The 13,406-nt window shown below is 45.4% G+C and overlaps 1 pseudogene across 1 annotated transcript in view; it reads left to right on the top strand.

Moving 5' to 3' along the window:
• The first annotated feature begins 10,388 nt into the window (after positions 1-10,388).
• Positions 10,389-13,406, top strand: part of LOC308311958 (kalirin-like) — a 65,701-nt pseudogene continuing 62,683 nt past the window's right edge. Inside the window, exons 1-2 of the transcript XR_013966267.1 lie at positions 10,389-10,503; positions 10,966-11,158. The product of XR_013966267.1 is annotated as a kalirin-like (transcript). The remainder of the gene's footprint in view (positions 10,504-10,965; positions 11,159-13,406) is intronic.

Below are 13,406 nucleotides of genomic sequence, written 5' to 3'. Positions count from 1 at the left end.
CTACATACAGAGTATGTAGTTGTAATTTGATTACCAGTATACTGTGGTTACTTGGTTCCAAAAAGTGACAGCCAGTTTTTTTCAACCGTTTTTATGTGTATGCAAGTCTGTGCCTGGTTTGCTGGGACCAGATACCACATTACGTCATCGTTGAGAGCTGGGACCAGAGTACATGATGTGTATATGTATGACTAGCTCTCAGTGATGACGTAAGATAAATGGTCATCTGTGTAATCTGGTCCCAGCAGAACAGGCACAGATTTACAAATTACAAATCACATTACAACTACATACAGAGTATGTAGTTGTAATTTGATTAGCAGTATACTGTGGTTACTTGGTTCCAAAAAGTGACAGCCAGTTTTTTTCAACCGTTTTTATGTGTATGCAAGTCTGTGCCTGGTTTGCTGGGACCAGATACCACATTACGTCATCGTTGAGAGCTGGGACCAGAGTACATGGTGTGTATATGTATGACTAGCTCTCAGTGATGACGTAAGAGATATGGTCATCTGTGTAGTCTGGTCCCAGCAGACCAGGCACAGATTTACAAATTACAAATCACATTACAACTACATACAGAGTATGTAGTTGTAATTTGATTAGCAGTATACTGTGGTTACTTGGTTCCAAAAAGTGACATGGTGTGTATATGTATGACTAGCTCTCAGTGATGACGTAATGTGGTATCTGGTCCCAGCAAAACAGGCACAGATTTGCATACACATAAAAATGGTTGAAAAAAACTGGCTGTCACTTTGAAGAGACCAAGCGAAAACACAAGTAGTTAAAATGATAAAACAATGGCAAAGAACAAAATTGAATATAAGAACATAAAATAAATATAAATAACAAATAAAAACACCACACGCAGCAAATCAGTCAGGACAGGGTAGGAACGTGCATATTAAAACTCAATTAAAAGCAATGTTGTAGAATCACATGCAGTACATTATAAATAGGCCTACGTCGAGTTATTTTGAGGGGCGCTATATACGGTTTAATGTTTTGTTTTTAGTTCAATGTTTGTTTTAAAAACGCCATTGACAATGAAGAGCAATGAACGTTTGTTTTGTCCCTATAACACAAACATTAAATCCCATTAACAATAAAGAGAATTGTTTTGACACCGTTTGTTTTACATCATCATTACATCACCTAATTATAGCACCCTTGTAAGATGATAAGAGCGCCCCTCACTTCACACGGGTGTGATTTTTTATCATTATGCCGCTAATTAGAACAGTGGTTCCCAAACCTTTTCATGCCAAGGACCCCCTAATTGACACTCATTAGCCCCGGCCGTGGACTCACTCAAGGACCCCTGGGGGTCCCTGGGCCCCACTTTGGTAACCACTGGCTTAGAAAGCCCTAAAGCACTGTTGCCCATCTTTGAGTCTTTTACTCAAGTAAAAAGTTTCCAGACTTCTTGTTCTGAGTTTTTCTTTAGTGTTTTTATTGCAGTTATATTGATACTTTTTTACTCTTACTTAAGTAAGAGTATTTTCTTCCAAGCAATAGAAGGTATAGGTATAATATAATACGCTACAACCGGCCATTTGTGACGGCATGGCAACGGTAACCATGACAACAACCCGTAGATAAGGGGAGGGTGTAATGATAGTAACAACAACATGAATGAAGAGGTTGCCGCACGCGCAGTGCCGCCGAGCTGCGCATGCGCCTCAGCTCATGCACGGGGCTGCTCTGCAGCTGCTGCGAGAAGGATCAGGCTCATCAAGCGTCGCAGCGCGAGACGCTATAGAAGGAAACTAACCGTTAAACCGGTTGGTTGGGGCACCGTTATACTGTATAACCGCCGGTTCGGTTCTTTCTACTACGATAAAAAAAACGTGCTCACGCACGCACGGCACGTTGACGGACGTATACGTGATGAAGAAGATGATGATGATGATGATCCCGTGACGCTCGCGCAGTCTGCAGGAATCATACCGAGAGAGAGAGAGAGAGAGAGAGAGAGAGAGAGAGAGAGAGAGAGAGAGAGAGAGAGAGAGAGAGAGATGCGCGCGCGTGCGTGCGTACGGTGCGAGCGGCCGGTTTTAACGGAGGAGGAAGAAGACGCGCCGTAGTGAAGAAGATGCTGATGATGGATGGATGAGAGAGTGTCGCGCGCGGCGGCGGCGGCGGCGGCGCGAGACACCCCCGACAATAATAATAATAACGGTGGTTGTTTGTGACAAACAGACGCGAGAACAAACGAGAGAGGAGGAGAGGAGAGGAGGTGGGGGAAGGGGAGGAGGAGGAGGAGGAGGAGGAGGAGGAAGAGGCCCGGTGGTCCACAGAGGGTCCTCCTTCTTACGGATTACGGACGGACGGACGGACCGAGCGAGCGAGCGACTGACTGACTGACGTGCGCGTGCACGAGGAGGAGGCGTGCTAATACCGGACAGAATGAACGCCGCCGACGGAGAGCAAGACACAGCTGCAGGTAATACATGTCGTGTGTGTGTGTGTGTGTGTGTGTGTGTGTGTGGGGGGGGGCTTCACCGCAGCCCCGTGCTAGCGGTGTGTGTGTGCGGGCGGGTGGGCCGTGCGTGAGGTGTGTGTCTCTAGTATAGTCTCCAGTCAGTGTGTGTGTGTGTGTGTGTGTGTGTGTGTGTGTGTGTGTGGTGGTCGTTTGGATGGATGGCTGTGGTGGTATAGTGGGTGTGTGCGCGCGTGCGTGTGTCCATCCGCCCGTCACTCCGTCCCGTCCTACTATGACACCCTGCGCGTGCATTACCCCCCCCCCCCCACCCCCTTCAGCTTGCACTGTGTCTTTATGCCATCGTGTGTGTGTGTGTGTGTGTGTGTGTGTGTGTGTGTGTGTGTGTGTGAGAGAGAGAGAGAGGGAGAGAGATATGATGTATCATAATGCTTGTGTGTGTCCATGATGTAGACATGCACTAGTACCACGGGGCAGGCGTTTCTCTCTCTCTCTCTCTCTCTCTCTCTCTCTCTCTGTCTCTCTCTCTCTCTCTGTGTGTGTGTGTGTGTGTGTGTGTGTGTGTGTGTGTGTGTGTGTGTGTGTGTGTGTGTGTGTGTAAGATAGAGAAACTGTCTGTCAGTCTGTCTCTCTCTCTCTACAACAGGAAGTGATGTGAACCAACCTGTGCATGAGGTCATTTTCTGTTAGCTTGACAGACAGACAGACAGACAGACAGACAGACAGACAGACAGACAGACAGACAGACAGACAGACAGACAGGGTCCTCCAGGGTCCTCGGACCTCCTCATCCAGGGTTCACCACCTTAAAGGACCACTTCACCATTTCTTCATATAATTGGTCCTCACTATTGTTCATGATAAAACAGTAAACACCACCATTTTCCTATACTCAGTCTGTGTCTCATAGGAGGGCTTTGGGCAGTTCGGACAGCCGTCCACCAGTGACATCATCACTAGGCAGATTTGTTTTCAAATATATTTAGATTGTTATTATCGTGAGAACGATGGCTTCAACTTTTGCATTGCAACTTTTCAGGAAAAGAAAGCCTGCCGTTTCTATTAGCTTGGATTCACCATCGATGATGTCACTGGTGGACGGGTTTCTGAACTGCCCCACAGCCTTCCTATGAGACACGGACTGAGTAGTAAATAGTCTGGTTTTTCGGTGGTGAGGTGACCACCGAACTATACACCATGACGTCACTGAGCCGCGGTGAAGAGCAAACCACCGCCCCAGCCCTTCTCTCTGTTTTTACTCACCACCGCTCAACGTTATTTCAGCTCCGGTGGTCACCTCACCACCGGAGCGGTGGTCACCTCACCACCAAAAATCCAGACTATGTATGAATGAGCCTTAAGGGTCCATTTGTTTCTCTTTGTACTCGCCCCTGTACTTAACGGTCTGACTCCTGCCTTAAAGCTTAAAAGTTCACCCAAAAAAAATAATCAATTTTTCTATCAATTTCACACCCCATGATCCAATAATTTGATGACCGGCGGAAGTGTTCTACTGACCGGCGATGACACGGCCATAAAACTATTGTCTCAGAGTCAGGAATCTAAAGTGACAACGAAAGAAAACAGATATCTCTATGAATTGAAGGCTTCATGGGTGAACTCACCCCTGCCCACTTTGACAGGCTGGAATGGCTTAGGGTCGAATAAACAAACCAGTTCAACAAACCATGTGCAACCCAGATTCGGCACAAACAAGGGACAATTCATTTCGCTCCTATATGCCACAAAATTGCGGAACGTCCTACCAATTCGGGAACCCCTTTTTTTATTGTACAGTATAGCGAGCAACATGCATAAAAATAATTGTCATTTTTCTGAAAACTAAGGTCAGGGCAGTCGGTAGTGTCTCACAGCTAGAAGGTCCTGGGTTCGATTCCCGCTGTGGGCGCTGGGAGGGCCTTTCTGTGTGGAGGTTGCATGTTCTCCCGCTGTAGGGTAGTAGGTACCCTCATAAAAAAGTAATCCTGGTCACTATACCGCCTCCGCCTGGCCAGCTGGGGTCGCCTGATGGAGGGGGAAGGAACTGGTTGGAATAACGTGTTCCTTCCATGCGCTACGTCCCCCCCGGTCAGGTGAAATGACACAGCTTGGACTCCTCATGCATAGAAGGAAGCATGAGGTCAGTCCGTTGCTCTCCCCAGGTTGGCAGAGGGAGGGTATAGCGCCCAGGATTACATTAGATAATTGACACAAACATGTGAGGAAATATTAGAGAATGGGCCTCAGGTCTGAATGGGTTAACCTGATGTTGACGCTTTGACTTGTCGACTATAATGTTGCTGCATGGGGGACCCCTTGGGAAGCTCTTCAAGGACCCCCTGGAGGTCCCCGGACCACACTTTGAGATGGAAGAGTGGGTTCCTTTTTGATGAATTGGCTATTTTATTTGTATTTGCTCCTTAACCCATTCTGGACGGGAACCCATTTTGGTATTTTAAGCATTATGTTAGCATTATGTTATAGCTATATAGCTTTATAGTTTAGCTTTTTAACGTTTTTAACTTAAAGCTTTGATTCCGGGGGGGGGGGTCCCTGGAACAACATATTTTCCAATGGAGGTCGGTGGCCAATTACATATATTTTTTGGCGTCCATGACATGAAATATTGAGCACCACTGACAAAGAAACATTTAGAAGATTTTTTTTTTAATTTCGACGTCAGGGGCAATAACTCTTTGGTAGAGGTTTGGGTTGTGTTGCCATGGTGTCACTGGGGGGGAAAAAAAACAGGAAACAAAAAACAATTGATTGGAAAACAACCTGTTATAATATGATATATTCCTGAACCGATTAACTGACAAAGGACGCAATCGTTCAAAAACAGTTGTTTGTTCAGGTTGATCCAGCCGAACTTCACTGAACCTCCGGTTCTAGTTTTGCCTCCCATGCGCTACAAAGGCACCTGACTGGCTCGTAGGCTGACTGTAACGTCTCCATTATAGCCTTGTATGCCATTGATGTGAGCTCTATTACTTTTCCAGTGTGGACACCGGCAATCAGTCTTCCTGTATCCACTCTGAGAGTTCTATAATAGTTCCAGTGTCTTCCTGTATCCACTATGAGAGTTCTATAATAGTTCCAGTGTGGTTAATCAGTATTCCTGACTCCACTATGACTTCTAATAGTTCCACTGTCTTCCTGTATCCATTATGAGAGTTCTATAATAGTTCCAGTGTGGTTAATCAGTATTCCTGACTCCACTATGACTTCTAATAGTTCCAGTGTCTTCCTGTATCCACTATGAGAGTTCTATAATAGTTCCAGTGTGGTTAATCAGTATTCCTGACTCCACTATGACTTCTAATAGTTCCACTGTCTTCCTGTATCCATTATGAGAGTTCTATAATAGTTCCAGTGTGGTTAATCAGTATTCCTGACTCCACTATGACTTCTAATAGTTCCACTGTCTTCTTGTATCCACTATGAGAGTTCTATAATAGTTCCAGTGTCTTCCTGTATCCACTATGAGAGTTCTATAATAGTTCCAGTGTCTTCCTGTATCCACTATGATAGTTCTATAATAGTTCCAGTGTCTTCCTGTATTCACTATGAGAGTTCTATAATAGTTCCAGTGTCTTCCTGTATCCACTATGATAGTTCTATAATAGTTCCAGTGTCTTCCTGTATTCACTATGAGCGTTCTATAATAGTTCCAGTGTGGTTAATCAGTCTCATCCTGACTCCACTATGACTTCTAATAGTTCCACTGTCTTCCTGAAGTTCCTGTATCCACTATTGGAGTTCTATAATAGTGTGTGGTTAGTGTGTCACAGCTATTTTCAGCTGCACACAGCTCCCACATGTACAGTATCTTCATGTGATGATGTCACGCTGTGTCCTTTGTGTGTTCTGTCCAGTGCTAGATACTTAACTATTTACTAATTAAATACACTTACAGTTACTATAGCAAGGTAAACATACATAGGGCCTAGAATGCAGAGACGGTGTGGTGTCTCAGTAAACTAGGATCACAGGTAAACCATTAACCCATTTTGGCCTGACGTCAAAAATGTCTTCTAAATCCTGACAGTATTCTGAAATACCTATGTTTCTTTATCAGTGGTGCTCAATATTTCACGTCAAGGACCGCAAAAATGATATGTAATCGGCCACCGACCACCATCTGAAATAATACCCCTCAGAAGCAAAGATTTTAGTTCGAAACATTCGATCTGAAAGAATATATATTCAAAGATTTGTGCCGCATTTTCACGATTTTTCTAAAATAGCAGACCTACAAGCTCGTAGCACGGCAATCACGTAATGGCTGATTTTACACTTGTTTGCGCTCTGAAAATAGCTGATCAGAAAAGCGGTAAAAAGCGGTAAAAAATAATGCTACTCTAAATTTGTATTAAATAAATAAATAAATAAAGTATGGGTTCTGGCCATAGACTGTAAAAAAAAGATGGACAAAGCGTTCTCCGGGTCTGATATGGACGTAAGATGAAGGGCCCAGCTGGCCCATTGGCTGGCCCAGACAACGAGGCGGGACTTTCCCCCTTCTTCTTCGTTGGTTTTTATTTTGACTTGAGTGGGTGGGGGATCCCGTTCATAGACTGTAACGGTAGCCACGCCCCTCAGAACATACGCGACTTTATGGTCATTTTTTTAATAAATTGGACCATCATTTTCCCAAAAGAATATTATGACATTAGAAATGAGACTTTAAACTAGTGACTGGAAGCAGAAAGTATTCATGACCATGTTTATTAAGGTAATACAGTCTAGGTGAAGTTGGGCCCAAATACATGGACTTCTATGGGGCTATGGGTTTTTTTGGGCCCAAATGACAGCGCCACAACAGGCCATTATATGAACTTTCAGGAAATCCCGATTTCACAAAATATCTGTCTGACTGCCCCCCTGGTTCTGGCACCGTTTTAAAAACACAGCTTTAGTATCAAATAATATAATCCAATGGATAATTAACACCCGACCCGGCCAACCAACCACCGATGGCTTACTACTCTACTCAGCCACTCTGGACAGAACAACACATGAACTCTGATGATCTGATCTCCTGCATGGACTAATAACTATGGTCTGTCTGTCTGTCTGACTGTCTGTCTGTCTGTCTGTCTGTCTATGTCTGTGTCTGTGTCTGTGTCTGTACAGGAGGAGGTATGGTGGACAGTGTTAAGGCTGTAGACGTGTTGACGGTGCTCAGAGAGAAAGTGGCCTTTGTGTCAGGTGAGACTCGCACGCACGCACGCACACACGCACACACGCACGTACACACGCACACACGCAGTGCACTAATTTAGGACGTTTTTTTTATCATTCAATTTTTATTGATTTTTTCACAAAACACAACAGAATCATTTGTTTCAAAGCAATACAAATGCAAATCAATTTAACTGAACTCAATCCCCCCCCCCCTTCTCCCTCCCTCCCTTCCCTTCCCTTCCCTACCCAACCCTCCCTCCCCCCCCACCATACTATTCACAAAATAATCAACCCACAACAAATCCACTACACACCACCAGGTCAGTAGGTCTTTCAGATCTGATATTAGGACTGTCCACATTGAAATTGTGCCCTGTTTGTTGGGCCCGATTTAATCCTTGCCAATGACACTTAATTCCAGATTGGCAATGTCCAGAAAGCTCCGCATGAGCCAGTGAGTATTGGAAATGTCATGTGGGGGTTTCCAGCATTTGGAATATAATCTTTTTGGCTGTAAGTCCTGCCAACTAGACTTTGTGTGTCTTTACCATGGGTGGCGGTGGCTCAGGGGTAGAGTGGCTGGATGGTAACCGCAAGAACACATGAGGCTCCCCCAGAGTTAGTGTTGAAGAGTGAACCTTGAGCAAGACTCTGAACCCCTAATTCCCGCCCATGGTTATTATATGTGCCCCTCTTCGCACCCATTGGTTGCCGTTTCGTGGTTGGACAAAACTCCTTTCTCTCCATCCACTACCATCCACTTTCAGTTGCTTCGTATTGATATGTTGTGCGTTCAGTTCTTATTTTAAACTTGGTCTCAGTAAAAAGGAACATCACAGGTGCATCATCATGGTGACTGCAGGGCATATCATGTTTGTAAAAAAAAAATGTTTTAGCAAATTCAACATAAACAAGGCGGAAACCAGGGGGCGGAACAAGGCAGAAGAGCCTGCTGGTTGGTCAGTCAGGGACCAATCAGAAGGCCGACAAAGGGTGAATTGCTCCCGATGTGCTGGTTGGTGCCTTGCATGGTTTCTGCCGCCATCGGTGTACGAATGTGCGTGTGAATGGGTGAATGTACACACCAGGGCTCAATGTGTTGACCAATAGCTGCACAGCAGGGGTCAATGTGTTGACCAATAGCTGCACACAAGGGGTCTTTTTTCAGGGCAAAGGACCATAGGCGCCATAGGGTGTCTAAATGTCTAAATATTGGGGGGGACACTATTGCAATCGACTATTCATGTTGTTATTTCCCCCTACTGGCGCTGGTCTAGCGCAAACATTGTTATTTGCTGCATGCTTTCCTCTCGCCAAAATGCCCGCACTGTTGCTGCCTGGCTATACGTATACATTTGCTCTCTCAGCCTCAACTTGATCAACCAGGTGCCAGACAAGCTAATACACTTTGTATGCTGGCTACTATGGGTGTGAAAGAAGCAGTGGTCGTGAGGTACGGGCTGCAAGAATCAAGTGCTGCTACAGTAGGCCTACGACTGACAAACAAAGTTGGTCCCCGTCAGTTAACAGTTCTATTGCGTATTTAATCCACGTGTCGGTGCTGCGTAATACGCTAAACCCACTATTTGTTTAATGTGTTTAATTCGCCGTTTTTTTTTTATTAAAAAGAAAGAGCGGATTTGTCGCGGACCTAGTGACGAGGCCGTCGCGTTATGATGACGAAACCGGAAATCAAGCCATGCTCTGGGGCTGCTAGGGATCCTGGGAAAATGAGTTCAATGCAAGTGAGCTTTGTTTGTTTGGACTACAACATGCTGTGCAGGCTGTGTTCGTTTCACATCGTAATGGCGGCATGTTTTTCTCTTCAACAAACCATGGGACTGTTCAAAGCTGCAAATACTTCAGCGTATGATCCAAAGGTAATAGATCAATCCTGACAGCCTAGTGTCCCAAAAGGGCACCATGGGTTCCTTATTAATGGACGTGAAAAAATGCAATTTATGTCTGGAAAGACAATATTTTAACTCAATGAGTTAAAATACAGCAAGTACCACCTCACAAAATATGTGTCTCTCCAAGTACCACCAGTATGATTCATTTTTCTGTTTTGTACTGTATGTGTCTATGGAGTTAACATTGCTCTAATAGACCCCCAGGTGTATTGTATGTGTCTATGGAGTTAAAATTGCTCTAATAGACCCCCAGGTGTATTGTATGTGTCTATGGAGTTAACATTGCTCTAATAGACCCCCAGGTGTTTTCTGTATGTGTCGTTAACATTGCTCTAATACACGGGTTCTCAACGTTTTTGCTTTGGCAATGTCTTGGGACCCCCGCCCCGCCCCCCATTTTTCATTTTTCTCATAGACTTTTCAAAAAGTATTTATTTAAAGACCTTTTTAAACGTGGTACAAATTGTCGTGACAAATCATGACAACAAACAACATTTTTTTGGGCCGAACAAAGAATTAGAAAGAAGAAAAAAACGGCAGGTTACAACACTTTTTTTGTTGTTTTTCTTCTTTGTAATTATTTGTTTGGTCCAAAATATTGTGTTTATTGTCATGATTGTCCACGGCGTAACCGTCTTTAAATAAATACTTTTTGAAATGTCTATACGGGAAAAATGGATTGGGAATCATTTCCTGGGCCTGGCGTCGTCATGAACGGGGGCGGGACTGCGATGCTCTATATGATGAGCTTATAGGATACTTACTGAATGGACACATTCATTAATTAGGATCAGGTGTGATCCATTTTTTAAATCGGGTTGCTGCTGAACTGTTTCCAGGTGGGCGGGACAAAAGAGGCGGGCCCATCCTCACCTTCCCTGCGAGGACCAATCACGATCGAGTGAAACAGGAAGACCTCAGTCGATTGGTCACCTACCTGTCCACAATACCCAGGTACAATTTAGGCATTTTGGCGGTTTTTTTTGCAGATGCTCTTAATCCAGAGCGATGTACAGTAAGCAAGAGCAATACATGCTAATACATCAAATACATAACAAAAATAGTCAAGCTAAGAATCTGTCAGTAAAATAAATGCAACCGTCATGTTCCAAAGAAAATCTGTACAGTAAAGCTATGAGTAAACACTACTTAGTCGTAGTTGTTTTTTAAATTGCTCATGATCTTATCTTGTGATGTTATATCTGTGCGTGTGTGTGTGTGTGTGTGTGTGTGTGTGTGTGTGTGTGTGTGTGCGTGTGTGCGTGTGTGCTTGTGTGCGTGCGTGCGTGCGTGTCCAGTGAGGATATGCGTGCGAGGGGGCCTCACTGTGGTGATGAACATGGTTAATCTCTCTCTCTCTCTGTCTCTGTCTGTCTCTCTCTCTCTCTCTCTCTCTCTCTCTCTCCCTCCCTCCAGTGAGGATGTACAAGCGCGGGGTTTCACCGTGGTGGTGGACATGCGGGGGTCCAAGTGGGAGAGCGTGAAGCCTCTCCTGCGGACCCTCCAGGAGGTGTTCTCCTCTCACATCCACACCGCGCTGCTCATCAAACCCGACACCTTCTGGCAGAAACACAGGACCAACCTGGGCAGCGCCAAGCTCAGCTTTGAGGTCTGTCCATCCCTCGCCAACCTTGACGCATCCCTCACCAACCTTGACGCATCCCTCACCAACCTTGACGCATCCCTCACCAACCTTGACGCATCCCTCACCAACCTTGACGCATCCCTCACCAACCTTGACGCATCCCTCACCAACCTTGACGCATCCCTCACCAACCTTGACGCATCCCTCACCAACCTTAACGCATCCCTCACCAACCTTAACGCATCCCTCACCAACCTTGACGCATCCCTCACCAACCTCACCAACCTCACCAACCTTAACGCATCCCTCACCAACCTTGACGCATCCCTCACCAACCTTGACGCATCCCTCACCAACCTTGACGCATCCCTCACCAACCTTGACGCATCCCTCACCAACCTTAACGCATCCCTCACCAACCTTGACGCATCCCTCACCAACCTTGACGCATCCCTCACCAACCTTGACGCATCCCTCACCAACCTTGACGCATCCCTCACCAACCTTGACGCATCCCTCACCAACCTTGACGCATCCCTCACCAACCTTAATCCGGTCATTTTAACGCATCCCTCACCAACCTTAACGCATCCCTCACCAACCTTAATCCGGTCGTTTTAACGCATCCCTCACCAACCTTAATCCGGTCGTTTTAACGCATCCCTCACCAACCTTAATCCGGTCGTTTTAACGCATCCCTCACCAACCTTAATCCGGTCGGACCAATGCTATGTCGAACAAAAGTCTGCCCCCCCCCCCCCCCCTCCTGTCCGTCTGAGCATGTGAGCGGAGCACAATATTATTGTAATTGATTTGTTACATTTGTGGTTTTCAGGACTATATAGGGGAGGCTCTTTCATTTGAGAAATTCATTTATGGTCCCAAAGTACTCTGCAACAAAATATTGTACATGCCGTACAATGCTCAAGTTTATGTCTGGAATGGCTAAACTTGCAATTTGGAGAGACAAGTTAAAGTGGGCAAGCCTACTATCAGCTGATTTGGAGACTGTGGTTTTAATAAAGAGCTTTTACTGTAGGAGAAAACATTCGCACACCTAGAAATCAGGCGCATGCACAGGTGCGTAGGCCAGTGGACATCAATGAAAGCAATAGAATACACCGCCGCACACTGTATCTGCTCGTCGGTACATGAGTATTGTCTTATTTAATGAAGCAACGTTTTGGTCCCTCCGGACCTTCCTCAGGCAACTGAGGAACATGCCTGAGGGAACGAAACGTCGCTTCATTAATCCATTCTGGGCGGGAACCCCTTTTGGTGTTTTAAGCATTGTGTTATCCTTTAGCTATTGAAAAATAGCAGATCTACAAGCTCATAGCGCGGCACCGGGTGCCGCGCTACGAGCTTGCAGGTCTGCTATTTTAGAAAAATCGTGACAATGGGGCACAAATCTTTGAATATATATTCTTTTCTTTTTACTCAAATCTTTGCTTCTGAGGGGTTCCTGGAATACCATATATTCAGATGGGGGTCGGTGGCCCAATTTATTTGGGTCCTTGACATGAAATATTGAGCACCACTGACATAGAAACATGAGGTATTTCAGAAAGCTGACTCTTTTTTTAATTTCGACGTCAGGCCTAAATGGGTTAAAATAAGAAAATACTCATGTACCGAGCAAATACACAGTGGCCCTTTTTCAACCAAAAGAACTTCGGTTCAGAACCAGTGCCATTCCGAACCTTGGTATTTTTTGCGAACCGGTCGCGAACCGGCTGCATTTCCACCAGATTGAACCCCGGTTCATTTGGTGGCGCTATTATACCTGAACACAAAATGTTGAAAAGGAGAAGGATCCGTCATGCCCGCAGACGCCCCGAGGGCGTTGCACAACACAAACCGATGTAAACAGTATCCACGAGGTTGTGACGTCACGGTTACAAGTCTCAACTGGATTCTGGATCGCGATGCATCCGTATACGTTTGGATCGTTTCATGTTTGCGTTGGCAATGAATGCAAACGTATTTTTGTTCAAAGATGGTTGATCGCATCGAATATCTGCTGCGTGTGTGTCACTGTGTTCTGCGTCCTCCCAAGTTCCAACCCACTGACAAGTTCCAACCTACTGACACACCCACTTATAATATCGTCTCGGTTCACAAAGCGCTGCGTGCAATTACAAAGCTGAACCACCGTTTTGTGGTTCACATTGGGAACGAACGTCTGTGGTTCGGAACCAACTCATTTTCAGTGGAAACACTCTGAACTGGTTCAATATTTGGCGGGGAAGAAAGAACCGAACCGGTTCAA

This window comes from Protomyctophum bolini (assembly GCF_963924005.1).
Source record: "Protomyctophum bolini genome assembly, chromosome: 24".
Taxonomy (NCBI): Eukaryota; Metazoa; Chordata; class Actinopteri; order Myctophiformes; family Myctophidae; genus Protomyctophum; species Protomyctophum bolini.
The sequence above is the reverse complement of the archived record's forward strand: the minus strand, read 5'-3'. Positions and strand labels throughout refer to the sequence as shown.